At 43.5% G+C, this 20,550-nt stretch overlaps 1 protein-coding gene across 4 annotated transcripts in view; it reads right to left on the reverse strand.

Annotated features, from left to right (window-relative positions):
- Window positions 1-20,550, reverse strand: part of SPOP (speckle type BTB/POZ protein) — a 101,905-nt gene that overhangs the window by 74,541 nt on the left and 6,814 nt on the right. The gene's annotated exons all lie outside the window — the stretch shown is intronic.

The raw sequence follows: 20,550 nt of genomic DNA on the forward strand, positions 1-20,550 counted from the left end.
AATGAAAAATGTGGATTGATTTGTTTAATGATATATAGGTTTTTTTTGTTTTTTTTTTGCTGTCCTTAGTATTCCCAGGAATCTTCATTAAAACCAAAGTTCAAAACACTCTTCCCATTCTGCTGTCTCAAAACTTTTGGTTCCATAGACTGTAACCAGAAATGCCATTGCTTACGATATTCTGATCTTCATATAGACCCATCACAGCATCTGAATATTTTTCCAAGACTTTCATGGCTGCTCTACCAAGTGCTAATCTGTTGGGTATTTTTTGACCAAGTCAAGCTTATTTTTAGTATACAATATAAAGCCAGTATCTATATTATCTTAGTTTCCAATGAGAATCATTGCAATCAAGCACTTCTAAAATGTGAAAATAAAATGATCCCACACAAGGACTTTGCATTTTAAAATCTGAGAAAATGTTTATTTCTATACACATTGATACAATACATATATGAGAGTGTGCAATGTACTGGGAACTTTTTAGGCTCTTCATGGTTGACCAGAAGGCAGACTGAGAAGAAGTGATTAACTCTTACCTCCCTGGGAGCAAAATCTTTGCAAATCCCTTTTGTTTGCTGTACATGAGGCACGACTAAATGAAGATAACATATTAGTCCAGTAAGAGAGTGACAAGGTCCCTATTTTCCATAGTTTATTGGAATTTTCAAACTTTTTTTTCAGGCTGTGAAACTTTTAGTTAAAAAAGAAAAACATCTCAAACCAAGTGCCATCTATCTCTCTAAACATGCAGCAATGAATTGTTATGAAAGCAAACAATCAGGAAAGGAAAGTGGGGCACCTGCTGAATGTCAGGTGACAAGATTGGTTGTACTTTTAAGAAACTGCTGTGGACAATTGGTGTCCACATGGGAGCCAACAAAATCTTCAATCTATTTCCTACTTACTATCCTGTAGCTGGCATTTGTAAATGATCGTCTAAACAATATGAGGAATTTACTGTAGTTGGTTTGAAAAATTGCAACAAACTTTGTGAATTTTGACTGGTCTCCAGTTATAGCTTTTTGACAGCTCTTTATATCCTTAAATTTATTTCTAAATCAGTGTCCTTGAAAGCTATAACATGCATGGGTTTTTAACATCTCCTTTTTAATATTCACTTTCTCTTCAGTTTTTAATTATTTTCTTTCTCCATTTTTCCCTTTCAATTTGCTAAAAACGTAGAAATGTAATTAGACGAAGGCTGGACTGCAAGAAAGCTGCCAGCAGTTCTACATCATGATTAAATATATCAGCCTTTTCTTTACTTACAAAAAAAAAAAAAAAGAATTCAAACAGTTTTCTTGCAATTATCTCCCTGTTATCCAGGAAAGAATCAGTAACACGTACAGATAGTCTTATTGAAAATGCAGCACTAATTAAAAACTCATATAAGCTCCTGATGATCAAGGCAATTCAAAAACCATAGTTATTTAATTATTTCCTCTATTTGCTAATCTTTGTTTTAGCAAAACAGGAAAAAATCCAAACAAAACCACACTGCTTTCACTGGAGGGACTTGATAGGACTTTTATCTATGCAACAGTCAAAATAGACAATGGAAGCTCAATTTGATTCACCTCTTATGCCATTGGGAAATTTTTGCAGATTATTTTCTGAAGGTAATCTTAAAAGGGAATGTTTTGCTATATTCAAAAACAGCTTTCAGAAGACTTTTTCATTTTAGATACACTTACCTTCCCCACCCAAGTGCTTAATTTCTAAAAAGAGGAGCAATGTAAGCCATATTATATATGCCTAAAGGATCTCACCTGTTTTTTACTTTCATATGTTACAAAACTGATTACCAAACACACCATATCTCAGATTAGGTGTGTACTGCATGGCATTCAATACTAATGTCAGATCCAACCTAGACATTTCAAGGACATAGGTATTATACTCTCATTTATCAACTACAGGAAATTGCAGTTTAGACAATACTATGACATTGGGCAATAGGTGTTCTGAAAAGATTCAATGTCAGAATGACCCATTTGGGGATCATTCTGTTTACCCTTATTTGCAATGGTTAGGCAAACTTTGATTTCTCAGATTTGGTTGAATTGTGATTCTCAGTATCCATTACTATCAACTGCAATGAGAGGATTTTCTGGGAGTCAAAAGTTCTTCCAAAATTTGGATAGCTGTAGCTGCACTGACTGATGATAGATCTTTAGGATTGCAGAATGGAATTGTTCTCAATCCTATCTGCTAGAAATTGAATAAAAGTTCTGTTGCATCTAAATCATTTTCGTTTTTTTATCAGTGAGCTAAATCCCATTCTCCAGCATGCCTATGGGAGAATCCACACATATGGATTGAATCTGCCTTTCTGCCCAGAGACTGAATCATCAATCTTTGCCACGCCTCTTTCTGTTGGGCCAGGACGTCCCCTAGCCCCAGTCACGGCTCAGTCTTGGCCCTATAAAGTGGCAAAGGTTGGCTCCAACAATTTCCACAGAAAGCAGCAATTCAATGTGTGGATTCTCCAAAAGGTTTGCAAAGCTTAAAAAAAAAATTGTAAACAGGCTGCAATTAGAACTTCTGCTTGCTCCATTTTCGTGGCTCCCTTGAATTACCAATTAATGCCTAACAACCCAGGCAAACAGTGGAAAACAGTGCAAGATGACCCCCATCCTACTTGGGGGGGCCGCGGAAGCCGCGATTGCCCCCAGCGCACTGTTTGCACGCCCAGGCTCAACCGGGTAATCCGGAGTGGCCATTTGCACTTTTAGAACCTTACAGTTGATTTTCGGGGTCGGTGGTAGCCATTTTGCTTGTGGACCATGTGGCGAGTTGTGTAGGCTACCCCAGAAGACTGGTAGGGCCACCACTATCATGGCCCAGGGTAGGAACCCAGGGCTGAAGAATTGCCCTGGCAAGAGGATTGGAGGATTGAGCGTAGCTCTTCTCCTGGCACAATCTGGGCAGAAAACACGATGGCAGCATGGAGCCCAAACATGCTAAATGGTCCAAGCAGAGCCCCAAGAAGGCCAGGTCTGCAAGTAAGGAGGCAGCAAACAAGATAAAGACAAAATCCCTTTATTCCAGAAAGCCTACAAGAGCAGAAGAACGAAGGCAGAGGGCATTGGAAAAGCAGGTCTCCAAAGCTCAGAAGCAAGCAGACCAGGAGGGGTATTCCCTCTCCCCCCAGCCAGAGCCTGGTTGTTCCCGCACTCAGCAGCCATTAGTGCAAGATTTGCCTGGAGCTTGGTCAGCAGAGGGTGATAGAGAGCAGGAATACATTCCATCTGCAGAGGAAATCCAAACTCAAAAATTTCCATTTGATTGCATGATCCCTAGTCCTGCAGATTTATAGGTCAGAGACAGAACTAGGGTTCCTGAGACCACATTTACTCCCAGCTGGACTCCGCTCAGCAGAGAGATTGGCCACAGAGTTATCAGATGGGATCAAGGCCCTTATTTCTCAGGCCATTTCTCAAGGGGTGGCCTCCAGCCTGAGGGGGAGGAACCATCCATTTCCCCTAAGGTCTGATCCTCAAATATTGCCATCTGTGCACTACTAGACCTCGATGGAATCCCTTGGGTACCAGAGGACTTCTTCTCCGACCCACTTCATCAGAAGTAGGGCATCAGTTATGGAGGAGGAAGGTCAGGGAGAGCAGGGGTTTTCAGAAGATGAGGATTTATCTCCTGATCTGCCCCCGTTCACGGAACTGTTCAGTCCAGGACTGTTTAAATCCCTACTCCATAAGGCTATGACCACTGCTCAAATTGATCCTCAGCCTAATGTTCCAGCTGCTTCACCTGAAAATCAGGGACCCAACAGCAGGGTTTTTTTCTAAACCCACCATTCTACAACAGGAAATTCCTTGACCCAAATTGTTTCTGGATGTAGTTTAGAGACAATGGATGCAGCCAGGATCCTTCCCCATTCTGGGAGGGGGGGCGGGTAACAATATATATATATTTAATATGGCTCCTCTCCTTACCGAGTCACTCCAACTGCTCCCTTTGGACGAACCATTGGCATCCTTGGTCTCACCCTCTGCGATTTCTGGTGACATAGCAGAGGCCCTTAAGACAGATAAGGCAGAACAAAATTTCCACAAGACGCACCAGGCCAATGCCTGGGCAATCAAAGCAGCGGCGGCCACCTTCTTCACTAGAATATCTCCCCTCTGGCTTTGCTAATTACAGGTCAGGATTCCCTCAGAGGAAATCAGAATGCATCAGGACGTCAATAAATTGGTGGCGGCCGCTGAATTCGTGACTGACTCTTCCCTGCATTTAGCCTGATTTTCTTCCAGGGCACTGGCATCCAATACTACTCATCGTCTGCTCTGGCTGCGACATTGGCAAGCAGATGCTAGAACTAAATGGAAAATGGCTTCAGCTCCCTACACGGGTTCATCCTTATTTGGAGAGGCCTTAAATCCCTTCCTAGTAGAAAACAAGGATAAACGGAATGTGTTATCCTCTCTTCACAGAAGGGTGTTAGAAGGGCTTCTCCTTACACTGTAGGCAGCCATTTTGTTCTTCAGACTCAGGTCAGGAATTCTCGCAATTCCAAAGATCCTACCAGCCCAGATCAGACCGACCTCCAGATAGATCGGGATTTTGAGATAGAAATAGACAACATTTCTGATCCAAATGGCCCTTTCATGGAACAGGAGGTTGTTCCTTTTGTTGATCCAAATGACTGTCAGTCCTCTCCCTCCATTGGCGGCTGGCTGGCCCTATTTGCAGACCAATGGCAGATGATCACATCCGATTCTTGGGTTCTGAAAACCATGTGATCTGGTCTCACCCTGGATTTTCTATTCACTCCTCTGAGGACCTTCACCCATTGCCCAGCCTCCAAAAACCTTGTAAAAAAAGAGCTCATGAACAAGACAGTCCAGCACTTGTTGAACATCTAGGCCATCGAGCCAGTGCTGGAGGACCAGAAGGGGCATCGGTTTTACTCCATTCTATTCATAGTTCTGAAGGCCTCGGGAGGGTGGGGGTGGAGAGTGATCCTGGATCTCAAAAAGCTGAATGCTCACATAGAGTACAAGAGTTTCAAAATGCAATCTCTGCAGTCAATCTTGGAAGGCATGGGGGGCAATCTCCCAACGTCCATTGATTTGATGGAGGCCTAACTCCACATTCCCATCTATATTTCCCATCTGAGGTTTCTCAGGTTCTATTATTCAGGGAACCATTATCAATACAAGGCCCTGCCATTCGGCCTATCATCGGCCCCCAGGATCTTCCCAAAGGTACTGGCAGCACTGGCTGTGCACCTCAGAACAATCCCGGTGTGCGTCCAGTGCTATCTGGATGACATCCTTATCCAGTCCAGTTCCAGCCAACAAGCCCAGTCAGACCTGGCCTCCACAATCCAGTTCTACACGAATGCAGATTTTCCATCAACTTCCAGAAAAGCCAACTAGTCCCATCCACCCGCCTACTATATTTAGGCGTGGTGATAGATACCAATCTGTGCAAGGTTTACTTGTCCCAGGACCACCAGAACAGCATCAAGTCCTTGGTTACCCAGATCACAGCAGAGCAAGTGGCTCCTTTAGTGGTGCTTTCCCAACTCCTAGGAAAATTGATCTCATGCATAGCCATAGTGCCATGGCCCCAATTATATGCCAGCCCCTCCAATGGTTCCTCCTGCCATTACAGAGGACAGGCACCAGCACCTCCAATGTCAAAGTTCAACTGAAGTCGGACATCGTCAAGTGCCTCAGGTGGTGGGTTTCCCCAGCGATCACCAAGGAGTCCTTTTTCAAGGAACCCAATCGCATAACAGTCACTTCAGATGCAAGTCTGTTAAGATGGGGAGTCCATCTGCAGTCCCAACTCACGCAAAGACTATGGTCCCCAGCGGACCTTCAACACAACATAAACTGGTTAGAACTCCATGCCATTCACTTAGCTCTCAAACACTTCCAAAGCACAGTAGCCGGCCAACACGTATTGATCCTAACAGACAATGTGGCGGCCAAAGCACATGTCAAACGCCAGGGAGGGATTCACTCCAGATTCCTCATGACTGAAGCAGAGCAACTGGGAATCTGGGCGAAAGCTAACTTATTGTCCTTCAAGGCGGAGCACATATCGGGGACATCAGATGTACAGGCAGATTACCTGAGCAGAACCAGGGTGGACTCCACCCAGATCTCTTTCAGGAAATGTCTCAGAAATTCGGGAGGCTGGTACTCGACCTCTTTGCCACCCCAACGAACACAACTTCGATTCTTCTCCAGATTCCCCTCGCCGGGCGCAGAAGGGGTCAATGTCCTTTGCAGCCGCTAGGCCAAGGGTTTCCTTTACCCTTCCCTCCTCTTCCCCTCATCCCAGGGGGGAAAAGGAAAGTGCTACTAGAACAGGCAGAAATCCTCATAGCTCCCCATTGGCCCAGATGTCATGGTATGCAGACCTAGTGAGCTTGTCCCGTCCTTGGAGGATTCTTCAGGACAGGATCTCTCTCAGCCAGGGGGTCCTGGAACACCTGGAGTATCAGTGGCTCCAATTGACTGCCTGGCACTTGAGAGGAGGATCCTGAGGAAGGATAACTTTTCAAGAAAAATGATCAGAACAATACAAACCTCCAGGAGGCCCTCCATGAACAGAATGTATGATGTTACCTGGAAAGTATTCCATCACTGGTGTACGAAAAAGGACATGGATCCCATTGAGGCTTCTATCCCACAGATCCTGGACTTTTTGCAGGAGGGACTTGACAAAGGTTTCTCTCCTAGTACAGTGCGTAGACAGGTAGCTGCCCTGTCCATGGTGTTGCATTACAGAAAGCAGGACTACCTAGCCAGCCATCCGGTAGTCTGCACCAGTGGTGGAATTTAAATATTTTTACCACCGGTTCAGTGGGCATGGCTTGGTGGGCATGCTTTGCGCCGCATGCAGCGTGCACGTACCGAATGCACACTTTGTTCAGGCGCAGAGGTGTTTGCACAGATGCAGAGGCGTTCTAACTCACCTACTGCAAGCCTGCACAATCCTGGTCGCTTCAGCAGCTGCTGCATGGCACTCATCTATGTTGCGCAAAGCAGCTGCGCTCTAAATTCCGAGGATAAAGGTGAGTATGGGAGCCCGGGAGGGCCCAATAGCAGAACAGCAGGGAGAACCGGTTCGGTCTCCACTGCTCATCACTGCTAGCGGCTCTGCAGAACCCGGCCGAACTGGTAGAATGCTCCGGAGCTGTCAATTTCAAACCACCAACAATTCACATGTACCATTCCTGGAACCTGCCTACAGTATTACAACCCCTTACTCAGGCACTGTTTGAACCTCTTCAAGCTATAAGCCTATACTACTTAACACTCAAAATCATCTTCTTAGTGGCTATCACCTTGGCCAGGCGCATATCAGAATTGGCAGCTCTTTCAGTCAGAGAAGGCCTCTGCACCTTCCACACAAACAAGGTAGTTCTGCGCCTCGACCCCTCCTTTATCCCCAAGATAAACTCCCACTTCCATAGGGCTCAGGAAATTGTCCTACCTGACTTCTGCCCCACTCCATCTCATAATATGGAGCACAGATGGCACAAACTGGATGTAAGGAGAGCACTTCACAGATACATCAAAAGAACATCAACATATCGCAAAACTGAAGCCCTGTTTGTCTCATTTCAGCTGTCTTCAATGGGTACCAAAGTCTCTTTCTCAACCATAGGCTGTTTGATCAGGGCTTGTATAACCAAGGCTTATGAGACTCAGGCTCTTCCTGTACCCAGATGAGTAACCGCCCATTCAACTAGAAGTGCAGCTACCACAGCTGCCTGGGTGATACAAGCCTCACTTGAGGACATCTGCAAGGCAGTGACATGGTCCTCCCCATCTCCTTTTTACAAACTGGACGCATACACCTCAGCAGAGGCAGCCTTTGGCAGAAGAGCGCTACAATAAGCACATACAGATGGGGTTCACAGGACCAGTCTTTTTCCCACCCATAGGGACTGCCAGCTTTGGTATGTCCCATATATGTGGATTTTCCCATAGGCATGCTGGAGAATAGGCGTTGGCTTACCCGAACACGGTTTCTCAGCATGGCTTGGGAGAATCCATTCCCACCCTGGCAACCGTGTTCAGGTGGGAGGCAGAGCCAACACCACAAAGAAGATCATCAGGTGGTTGCGCCTTCATCCTAACTGGTTAGGGGACTTCCTGGCCCAACAGGAAAGATGTGGCAAAGATTGATGACTCAGTTTCTGGACAGAAAGGCAGATTCAACCCATACGTGTGGATTCTCCCAAGGCATGCTGAGAAACTGCGTTCAGGTAAGCCAACGCCTATTTTCATCCTTGGGAAAAGTAGTCTTTCGAGGAGTAGCTTAAATAGCTTAAATAAAAGCTAATTCTGTTACTGTAGTCCTGATATGATTGTCCCGATATACAAGTCTGGCCATTATATTTGTTGATGGATATGGCACAATAATAATAAGAAGATATAGAGGTAGTACTCGACTTTTGACCACAACTGAGCCCAAAATTGCTGTTGCTAAACAAGATGTCTTTTAAATGAGTTTTGCCCCATTTTATAACCTTTCTTGCCACAGCTGTTAAGTGAATCACTGCACTTGTTAAATTAGTTATACAGTTAAGTGAATCTGGCTTCCCCATTAACTTTGCTTGCCAGAAGTTTGCAAAAGACTATCCCGTGACTCCAGGACACTGAAACTGTTACAAATATGAGACAGTTGCCAAGCATCCGAATTTTGATTGCATGACCATGGGCATACTGTAATGGTTGTAAGTGTGAAAAATGATCATAGGTCACTTTTTTGAGTGCTGTTGTAACTTTGAATGTGGTCACTAAATGAATGGTTGTAAGTTGAGGATTACCGATATAGATTTCTTAGCATCATATTAAATTGTACAGTATATCTAATGCAGTAATAAAGCAATAATATATCTAATCACAGCTATACCAGTGTAGACTACTGACAGGCAAAGCCTGGCCAACTGTTAACTAAAATGATAAATCTGTTTTTGACTGTTTTCATGAATATGCTGAGCCACTGCAAAAGGTTCATAGACTTATTACACTGCCACCATATAAAATTTATTACCCATGAATAGATGCTTTCTCCACTGAGTTTACAAGAATCCAGATTGGGTAGTCTCTAGCCTCCTTGCTCTTCAGACTGAGTTGAATCTGAGGACACATCTCTCTGGTAACGGTCCCCAGTTTTTCAATACAGTCTCAGCTCATTCAGATGTCCCTTAAGGGCTCTGAAAAATTTGAGCCTTAGGAAGAATTTTTACTGCTCCCTGGATTTCCCATTGACATCGGAATTGGTGCAAAACTTTGTCGGCACAGCCGCTTTTTGTTTTTTGCGCTCTTTTTTTTTTAACTTTCGCGCCTTTTTTCTGGTTATTTTATTTTACTTGCTTTAGTTGAAAGCCTGTTTTTGCTTGTTTTTGTCTGAATGCAGACCTAGAGGGCCCCAGGACAACCCGTGTTGCCTGGGCTGGGGCTGGAGTCATTGACCGATTCCTCAATCAGATTCTGAAACAATTTGACAGCCGCAGCAGCCGTGAGACGCTTAAGACTGCCATTTTTTACAGTGGCTTACTCATGTCCTGCAGGCAAGCTCTTGGACATTATCCAGGCTTGCAACTGGGGAGTCTGATCTGGATCTTACATCCAGAACGACTTGACATCTTCCTAGAGTGCTGCGGCAGTTGTGAGTTGTGTAACTCTGCCTGGCAACTTGCAGCGCAGCCAGCATTCCATTTTTGGTTTTTCTTGCCTAAGTGTAAAACTTTACTTTTCTCTACATTGAATTTCATTTTGTTAAATACGGCCCAGGTTCTAATTAGTCAAGATCCATCTGGATCTTGAGCCTATCTTCTTGGATATTAGCTATTCCTGCCAGCTTAGTATCATCTGTAAATTTGGTAAGTTCCGCTTCTATTCCCTCATCTTAGTTGTTAATGAAGATATTGAAGAGTACTGGGCCTAAGACAGAACCTTGTGGCACCCCACTGCTTACTTCCATGTAGACTTAGGCCCATTAAGGACTACTCGTTGAGTACGGTTTGTCAGCCAGTTCCAAATCCAACTAGTGGTGGTATTGTCTATTTCCCTTTTTGTAGCTTACTAAGAAGTAGGTTGTGGTCTACTACTTTATTGAATGCCTTGCTAAAATCTAAATATATTATGTCCACAGTATTTCGCGTCTACCAATCTAGTCACTATGTTGAAGAATGAAATAAGATTGGTTTGGCATGATCTATTTTTTACAAACCCGTGCTGACTGCTAGTTATTACTTTACTTGTTTCTAGATGTTGGCAGATCTGTGTTTTTATTATCTTTTCCAGTATCTTCCCGGGTATTGATGTTAGGCTGATTGGTCTGTAGTTTCCTGGGTCTGCTTTTTTCCCTTTTTTGAAGATGGGAACCACATCAGCTCTTTTCCAATCCTCTGGTAGTTCCCCGGTGCTCCAGGATTTTCGAAAGATATGGTGCAATGGTTCTGAGATGACCTCTGCCAGCTCCTTTAAAACTCTGGGATGTAATCCATCAGGCTCTAGCGGTTTGTGTTCATCAAGATCAGACAGGTGTTCTCTTACTATTTTTTTGCTTATTTTAACTTTTATTTCTGGTCTGTCTTTTACAGTTATGTTTTTGGTGGGTTGAGCTACAGTTTCTTTTTGCGTGAAGACAGATGCAAAGAATGAATTAAGCAGTTCTGCTTTCTCTCTGTTGCCTGTTACTTCCTTGCCATCTTTTCTCTTTAGTGGACCGACTGTTTCCTTGATTTTTTTTCTTGTTATTTATATGTTAGAAGAAACTTTTTTTTATTATCTTTGACTTTTGTTGCAAGTCTGTTCGTTCTGAGCCTTTGCTATCCTGACTTCATCTTTGCAGATTCTTGCTATCTGCTGATATTCTGCCTTAGTTGTATGTCCTTCTTTCTATTTTTTGTACTTGTCCTTTTTTTTCTTTCAATTTGCCAGAGAGTTCTTTGTGCAGCCATGCTGGTTTCTTCTTGGATTTCTTGTTTCTCTTTCTCAGTGGTATTGTGCTGGTCTGGGCTTTTAAGATTGTACTTTTCAGAGTTTCCCAAGATTCTTGAGTTGTTTTCCCCTTTAGGATTTTCATCCATGGAATCTTTCCCAGGTTCTCTCTGAGTTTATTTAAATCAGCTCTTTTAAAGTCCAAGACTCTGGGGTCATTATGTTCTGTTGCTTGTGTTTGTGTTATGTTGAATTCTAGTATGACATGGTCATTTTCACCCAAGGTTCCTGCAGTTTCAACTCCCTCTATCACTTCTTCTCTGTTTGTAAGAATTAAGTCCAGTATGGCTATCCCTCTAGTTCCATCCTCTACCTTTTGGAGAACAAAGTTGTCACTAGGTTGGTTAGGAACTTATTTGATTTCTCACTTGGTGCAGAATTAGTTTTCCAATTGATATCAGGATAATTGAGGTCCCCCATTACTATTGTTGTGTGTTTCCTGCATGTGTTTGTTAGTTGGTTGGCAAAAAGGACATCTATTTTTTCTGCTTGATTGGGTGGCTTATAGTATACACCTATGGCCATGTCATTCTTTTTTTCCTTTTATATTGACCCATATGCATTCTAGGAGGTTTTCATCTTTGGTTTCATGCATTTCTGTAGCAATATAGTGGTCCTTTACAAACAGTGCAACTCCACCTCCTCTTTTATGGGGTCTGGGTTTTTTGTATCCTTCTACCAGTATGTTCCAATCATGGGTTTCATCCTACCAAGTTTCTGTTATTCCAACTATATCATATTTACCTTCATGTATTCATAGTTCGAGTTCACCCTGTTTGTTCCCAGATTTTGTGCATTTGTATATAGGCACTTGAGATCTTTATATCTGACACTGTATTTACTGTCTACATAACCTTTGTTGTGCCTGCCTGCCCCTACTTTCTTACCACCTGTTTGATTAATGCACATGGTATGGCACTCACTATTAAATGCTTGATAGCAAGGTTGATAATCTTACCTGCACAAATATCTATGTTACATGCACTGGTATCCTTATTAATTTTATGATGCTGGGGACAGAAATGTTCTGTATCCATTAATTCTCTATTCAGTTTAAATGTTTATCCAGAAAATCTGTGAATTTAATGCCAAGTAACGGACTCCCTTTCTTTGATGAATGCAAACCATCTCTTTTGTACAGTTTTTCATTGGACCAGCTGCAGACATCATAACTAATAAAACCAAAGCCTTCCCTTTTACACCACTCCTTTAGCCACACATTAAACGCTGCCCTTTCCCTTTTTGTTCCTTGTATACTGGTAGAAGCTCTGAAAAGATAAGCCTACAGCCCATACTACTAAGTTCATACCCCAAGCTCTGGAAGTCATTCTGCACAGAAAGTACATCCTTCTGGGACAGATTATTTGTACCAAGATGTATAATTGCATCAACATCACAGTCCTTACTGGCATTCTTGACTATCTTAAGAATATGTCTCTTGTCTCTGCTGGCAGTAGCACCTGGCAGACACCTGATCTCTTTCAAAACTTCTGTATCCTTTCCTAAATTTACATCCCTTACAATTGAGTCCCCAACCAGAAGGTGGCTTCTCTTTTTGGATACCTTGCTCTTTTGTGACTGATGCGTAATACCTGGTTCACACTTTCTCCTTTCCAAAGTAAGTTCTTCTAGGACCATGATCCCTGGCTTATTTGATTTATCAATATCACAACTACCTTGACCTGTCACTTTAGTGTCCTTATTAAAGTCAGCAAGGGCACTGTATCTGTTATGTTGGGACACAGCAAAAGCTTTGTTTATGGTCCACTGCTCTCACCCTGCCAGATCCCACGGTTGTCCATACTGCCCTTTTCCTTTAGGATCTTTGTGGTAGTGGGGGTTGGTAGCATGGAAGTTCAATAGATGGCTGGATTGGGCACCTAATTTCTGCTTGGAGAGCACAGATTAAAGATTCTAGATAGGTAATCTGTCCATATAGATTAGTAATTTGTTTACAAAGAGGACAGTATCCAAATTGGAAAAGAGTGCTGTGAAAGACAGCTGCAAAACAAGTATTACATTGAACTAAGCTGGTCATTTTGAAATAAAATAAAATCATAATCTCAAGCGCACTAACCTTGAATGTATTATTGGTATTTTTGGTTATAGTTATATGATTTGTGTGCCGTTAGACGTGCGGGCCTTTCTCCTTTGTACTCACTCTCTGCCTCCCTCACAAGCAGCCAGCAGCTCCTCCCACCAACCTCTGTGAAGTTGGTGCTTGGTGCCAGAGGCCATCAGCGGCCAGAGGGCAAATGGTCCTTTCATGGCACCGGTAGGTCCTTCAGATGCCTCAAGTGACAATCAGGGCCCTTCCTCCCTTAGGGGGCCATCTGGGTCTCTTCACGCAGCAGTGGGAAGAGATAGCAATGGACGCATGAATCAAGGAAACAATTCAATCATGGCTTTCCCTGGAGTTTCTCTCCTGTCCCGCAAGGGCCCTTATCTGCTGTCCTGTCTCCAAGGATCCTGCAAAGAGGGTCCTCATGGAATCAGCAATCCAACATCCAGCCAGTTCCAGTGGAACAGAGGGGACGGGTGTTTTATTCAATTTTGTTTGTCATCTTGAAAGGTCTCAGGGGGAGGGTGGCAAGTGATCCTCAATCTCAAGGATGTCAATAGGCATCTATAGAAGGTTCAAGATGCAGTCTCTCCACTCAATCCTCGAGGGAATTTGGGAGGAAGACTTCTTGATTTCTGTAGACCTGACGTAGGCATACCTCCATGTTCCTGTTCATCCAAACCATTACCAGTTCTTTGCATCATGATGGCTGCCACTTCCAATACAGAGTGCTTCTGTTCAGCCTGTCATCAGCCCCACGGATGTTTACCAAGCTCCTGGCAGCTATGGCAGCATACCTCAGAACTCTGCCCATCAGGATACAGCGCTACATGGACGACATCCTGATGGAGTCCTCTTCATGCCTTCAAGCGGAGAAGGATCTGTCTACAACAATCCAGGTCCTTCGGGAACATGGTTCTTGATAAACTTGGACAAATGCCATCTAGTCCTCTCGACTCGACTCTTACACCTGGGGGCAATTATAGACACGCTATCTGGACAGGTCTTCCTCTCCCAGGAGCGCTGGGACAGCATCAAGGCCTTGACAGACCACATTCTGTCCTCCAGAGGGGTTCCTCTCGCTATCTCATCTCCTGGGCAAAATGATCTCCTGTATCGGCATTGTCCTCTGGGCTTGGTTCCACGCCTGGGCCCTGCAGTTGTTCCTGCTTCCCTATCAGAGGGTGGGCAGGGGCAACTCAGCGACGAGGGTTCGGGTACCACTGGGTGTACTTCGATCATTCCATTGGTGGCAGTCTCGGGCCATTGGCCAGGGTTGTTTCTACAAGGAACCACAAAAGCTGACCATCACAACTGACGCCAGCCTATTTGGCTGGGGGCTCACCTTAGTCTCCAGGTAATTCAGGGGTGGTGGTCACAAGAGGAGCTAAACAACAATATAAACTGGCTCGAACTCAGGGTGGCCCATTTGGCACTGAGGAGTTTCTGGCAGGAGATCTCAGGGCGGCAAGTTCTTTTCACAGACAATGTGGACACCAAAGCCCACATAAATCGGCAGGGGGGCATGCGCTCCAAGTCCCTTATGCTGGAAGCGACTCAATTGTGCATTTGGGCAGAGACACCCTTTATCAATAAGGGCAGAGCATATCTCGGGGGTCTCGAATGTGCAGGCAGACTGAGCAGGGTCACAGTTGACCAGTCGGAGTGGCGCCTGCATCCCAATCTGTTCCAGGAGATTTCAGAGTGGTTCAGCTCTCTGATTCTGGACCTGTTTGCCTCTCTGTTGAACACCCAACTTCCAAGATTTTTGTGAGGTTCCCAGCATCAGGGGCGGAAGGGGTCAACGCTGTACACTGCCATGGACCCAGGGCCTGTTGTACACCTTCCCTCCCTTCCCTGATCTCAGGGACATTCAGGAAGGTGCTTTTGGAGAGAGCAGAGGTCTTGCTGATAGGCCATACTGGCCCAGATGACTGTGGTTCGCCGATCTGGTTGGCCTGTCGATTTCTAGCCCTTGGAGGATTCCCCTGGACAGAGTTTCCCTCAACCAGGGTCCCATCAATCATCTGGAGCCTGAGTGGCTCCAGTTGGCTGTCTGGCACTTGAGCGGGGGCTCCTGAGATGGGAGAAGTTCTCCAAGAAGTCATTCAGACTATCCAAGCAGCCAGACAGACTTCCACTATCAGAATTTATGATGCTATGTGGAAGATTTTCTGTGGTTGGTGTCCGAGCCACCACCTTTACCCCATCTTGGTGTCGGTGGCAGACATTTTGGAATTTCTGCAAGACAGTTTGGACAAGGGTCTATCCCCTAATACTTTACAATGACAGGTGGCTGCCTTGGCCTTGGTGGTTTCATTCAAGGACTCGAACTCTCTTGCCCAGCATCCCAGGATGAGAGCCTTTCTTAGGGGAGCTACGAATTTGAAGCCGCCGGTGTTTCACCGGTACTCTACCTGGGACCTACCAAAGGTTTTGCAGGCTGTGAATTCTGCTCTGTTTGAGCTCCTGCGTGAGGTCAGCCTGCACTTACTCAGGTGTAAGGTGGCATTCCTGGTGGCCATTACATCAGCCAAACATTTTTCAGAGTTGGTGGCCTTATCTGTGAGAAATGACATCTGTGTTTTTCATGCGAACAGGGTGGTTCTGCGGTTGGACCCTATCTTTCTGCCCAAGGTGAACTCCTTATTCCATCACTTTCACAAGTTTATTTTGCCTGATTTCTGTCCAGGGCCTAAATATACTCTGGAAAAGAAATGGCACACCTTGGATGTCAGAAAGGCCCTCCGCATTTCCATCAAGCAAACCTCTCAGGAAGACAGAATCCCTGTTTGTCTCCCTGTCTGTCAACTTTGAGCTGCAGGGTGACACCTTCCACCATAGGTCGTTAGCTTAGGGCTGTAATGGTGAACCTATGGCACGCGTTCCACAGGTGACATGCAGAGCCATTTGTGCAGACACACAAGCCCCAGCCAAACTTACCTGCACTGCACATGCGCATGCATTCCAGCTGATTTTTGACCCGTTTGAGGTCGTTTTCACTCTCCCGAGGCTCAAGGGAAGCCTCTACAGCCTTGGGAGGCTGAAAAATGGAAGTGCCCATTGTCAGTCTCTGAAGCTTGGGGGAGGCTGTTTTTGCCCTCCTGGAGGCTCGAGGAAAGCCTCTGGTGCCTCAGGAGGCTGAAAACGGGCCCGTTTTGGCACTTTCGATATTTCCAGAAGGCCGTTTTTCAGCTTCCTGAGGCTGCAGAGGCTTCTCTCAAGCCTCAGGAGGGTAAAAATAGCCTCAAATAGGTCGAAGATCAGCTGAACTTGCGGATGCGCAGTGCAGGTAAGGGGGGCGGGGGTGGGGTGTTGCCTGCACATGTATTGCATTGTGGATGCCAGCATGCGTGTGCGTGAGCTATTGCGCACGCATGCACTTTCAGCACACCTCAACAAAAAAGTTCGCCATCACTGGCTTAGGGCATGTATTGCAAAAGCCTACGAGCTGCAGGCCCTCCCAGTGCCCAGGAGGATTACAGTGCACTCTACTAGAAGTGCGGCCACAACGGCAGCTTGGGCAACATAGTTCTCTGTAGAAGAGATTTGCCAGGCAGCGACATGGTCATCAGTGACACTGTTCATCCGACACTATCAGCTTGACTCTTGTCTCGGTAGAGGCAGCCTTCAGTAGGCACGTCCTTCAAGGTTGACATGTGTAGGCGGGGACTACAGCCCAGACCAACTCCTGCCCGTAATATAGCCAGCAGCCAGCTTTAGCATATCCCAATCTGGATTCTCCCGTCAACTCAGTGAAGAAGGGATATTGGTCCTACCTGACATGCCCCTTCTCGGGGAGTCAATAGGAGAATCCAGTCCCACCCTCTGACTGTCTGGTCAGAGTCCAGTGGAGGACTGCCTTTCGGAGGAAGATGGACAGCGGAATTTGCTTCGCCTTCGTTTCAAAACTGGGGACCATTACCAGGGAGGTGTGTCCTCAGAATTCAACTCAGTCTCAAGAGCAACGTGGCTAGAGACTACCCAACCTGGATTCTCCCGTCGACTCCTGAGAAGAAGTGTGTCAGGTAGGACCAATGCCCCTTTTGGAAGTTTTTGTAATCTAAAATTTGGTGGGTTGGGATCTAGAAACAAACTTCTGTGTAATTTCTAGTTTCAAAAAGGTAATATAATATTCAGATTATGATTCTGTTTAAAGAACTATATATGATCTAGGTAAAATGATACATATAATTAATTAAGCTTATCTTGTCATAACATAACAAAAAAATTACATTCAGATAACAAGTCTGATCTTTCTCAATTGTGACTTGCTAAATATAACATAGTTAACTAATTTTTTTCAGCCTATATGAACAATACACAACAATTCATAATCAGCAGTGGCTGTTTTAGAGTCCTGCTATGATGTCTGGGAGTGCTTATCTGCCGGGTTCCCTGCCCCACCTGAGTTTTTAATTAAATAAGAATGAAAAGCTGGGCTTCTGCAAAGGAAAGCTTCAGCTTCACATACTTCCAAGAATGCTGCTAAACCTCAAGTGGATTCTGCACATTTTCTTACAAAATAAAAATGATAGACAGTTACATTCCAGTGTTTTGTTTGGAAGTTTACCCATCCCTATAGGAGAAAGACAAAGCAAGCAATGGCTAAGAAACAGACCTTTTGTGTTAACACTTTCATAGTCTAAAATATACTTTAGGTCTCCTGTCTCCCTACATTTCACAAGGTGATAAGAACTATTATTCCAACATCCCTTTAGCCCAAATATATTGTTATTTTTAATGTTGCAGTTATTTTCTATTTTAGTTTTGTTTCACTAACTCAGACATTTTACAGATGGATTGGGCAGTCTACAAACCCTAGATTAATATGTTTGTGGGTAAGTGCATGCACACTTACACACATAACTTGGAGGAATTACTTTGCATAAAATTGCCCACAACATATTTTCAAAATTCCAAATGTGCCTACCAGCCAACTAAATTTAGGGAATATTGGACTGAGTTCATCTAATACATTTTTTAATAGATGTTGCTTTCTTGGGTCATAAATGTGGCTGTTCTTTGATCCCCAAAGGCGAAACATGGTCAGACCTGGTTAGGATCTGAAAGAGAATCTACAAGGGAAAAATAGAATGGAAAGGTTAAAAGATAGCTTGGGAGAGGATAATTATTGCTTTATTCCTGTAATTACTGATTGTTGGGCATGATTTGAAAGAATAATCTTTTTAGAGTTCGCTTGAAATTTATGTCAATGGCTCTGAAAATAACAGGAAGATATGGGAAATCGAAATTGTGCACTATTTAAACATAGATTGATATGAATCTGGAAGGATTCCCATTTTCTATCAATTATAATATTTTCTAGAGTTTGCTCTCAGTATTTCAACAAGTATTTAGCAATAAGAGTTTCATTTAGAGAGCTGATTAGAAATTTGGACTAGTCTATGTTGCTCAGCTTTCCTTTTTTCTCTTTTAAGTAAAATAACTTTTAATTTTAATAATTTAATTATATAACATGATCTGAGATCATTTTTGTATCATAGTGACTTTGTATTCTTTTTTATCCATTATAGCTATGTTAAAAAAAACCTGTGGCCAAAGTATACTATCAATTATTGGTTTGACTTATCATATGTGAAGGCAACCAATACTTACTTACTATAAAATCCATTTTCACAACTGGCTCTATCAATATTAAAACAAAAAAGTAGTAAAAGAATTTGCAAGACAGAGCCCCAGATTAGATTTTTACATAATGCAAGTTTATAATATGGTTTATTTGGCTTTAGAGGTTAGTATATTGCGAATGTAACTGTTGTGATTCATTCAGAAAACCATTGTTTTCATGCAGAGAGATAGAAATTCACATTAAAGAATCAGTCACTGGATTTACACATTGCACAAAACCAGGACCAAACACTGGTCTTGAATCCAGTTCAAATCTTTGTTGGGCATGTTTGCAAATTTGCTAAATATAATTTAGTATTAAGAGTAAGAAGCATATCAATGTTGTTGGTGCAAAAATTATCTTTAGTTGATATAATTTGCTGGTTCCATCCTCTCCAACTAATATACCAGACACCTGTGGATTTTTTTCAAAAGTGAAAGGGTGAAGGGGAATACTTGTTTTCTAATAGGCTATTTGCTTAACCATAACTAGCTGGCATTCTGGATCAGACAAGATATAGACCCATGTTTGATTGATTAAGCTATGTCATATCTACTTATTATGGTCAGGGAATTTTGTATTAACACAATCTTGAGCAAGCTATAGTTTATGGACTAAACCCATTAACAATGCAATTAAGCATAGGTATAGCCATTCTTTCAATCTGTATGTTGAACTAGTTTATGCTGAGTGGATGGCAGGACTGATTGAGTTAGTGTTTATTTAAAGCATGGGTGCTTTGAACCCCTCCCTCCACACACACTTGAATTAATCCTGCTGAGCCCAAGCCACAAGCACTGATGAAAAGGGAGGTGAGCTCAGTGAGCAAACATCTTATTAAACCATCAAGGTCAGCATTTCCAGCTGTGGAACTTTGCATTGCAGATGCTAAGATTAAAATGTCTAGAATGTATTGCCTGCAGGCATGGTGAGAGATGAAACTGGCTTTGTTAAATTGACCCATGAGCAATTTGGGTTCTTTATTTTTATCATGCTTAATATGATCTGGGGATTTTAATTGGCTGTGGTTCAGATGAAACCCTTAGGTACACCTATGGATTGCGGACATTGAAGATTATTTTTTGAGAGAAATGAAAATTAGACTTTAAAATGTGTAATTCTGAGGAATCAACTCTTATGCCTCAGAGTCTGTTTCTTGTTTCTTGTTAGAAGCATCTTTATCCTCAGTTCCCTGGTGAGCCTGCCTCTTGTTTTCAGTGGCTAGTTGCCTTGAAGATATGTTTGATCCTGCATTCATTAAAATTTGATCCTGCTGCTTCCCAACAGCCCTAATGGTATGTGAAATTATTCCCCCCCACTTTTTTTTGAAAGATACCACTAACTCAGTCACTGTCCACAGGGCCAAGGAACACAACGGGCATGTGCTTGCTCACTCATGCATACCGTACAGTACTTGTCAAAAGCCTCCCTGAGTTATTCAAATCTGCTTTCCACCACAGAAAGAGAAATTAATCTTCGGACTTATCTGAGCAATTTGCTTTCCACAAAGGAGAAGCAGAAGATGGCTGGAAGTAGTCTGAAGGCTTTTATTGGGAAGTTTTCTTTCCATCCAGAGTAGGATAATTGGCCAAAAAGCATGGTAGTTGAAGAAAAGGGTGATCTATCTAGTATGACAAGTGGCAAGAAATAATGAAAGTACAACAACTACCGCTGCTGCCACAGCAACAAATGAAGACAAGGAAAAAGTATGCCATAATGGAAGGACAGATGATGAATGAACGAAGACATGAATGGTGCATGCCAGAGACAGCTACTACTTTGCAGAAGCCGAGGAAAGAAATAGAAGCATGTTTATAAAAGCAACATTTATTTTAAAAGCTTTGTGCCCAGGG

This window comes from Notechis scutatus, chromosome Z (assembly GCF_049901735.1).
Source record: "Notechis scutatus isolate UNSWTSFEM ecotype Mainland chromosome Z, rNotScu1.2, whole genome shotgun sequence".
Classification (NCBI taxonomy): Eukaryota; Metazoa; Chordata; class Lepidosauria; order Squamata; family Elapidae; genus Notechis; species Notechis scutatus.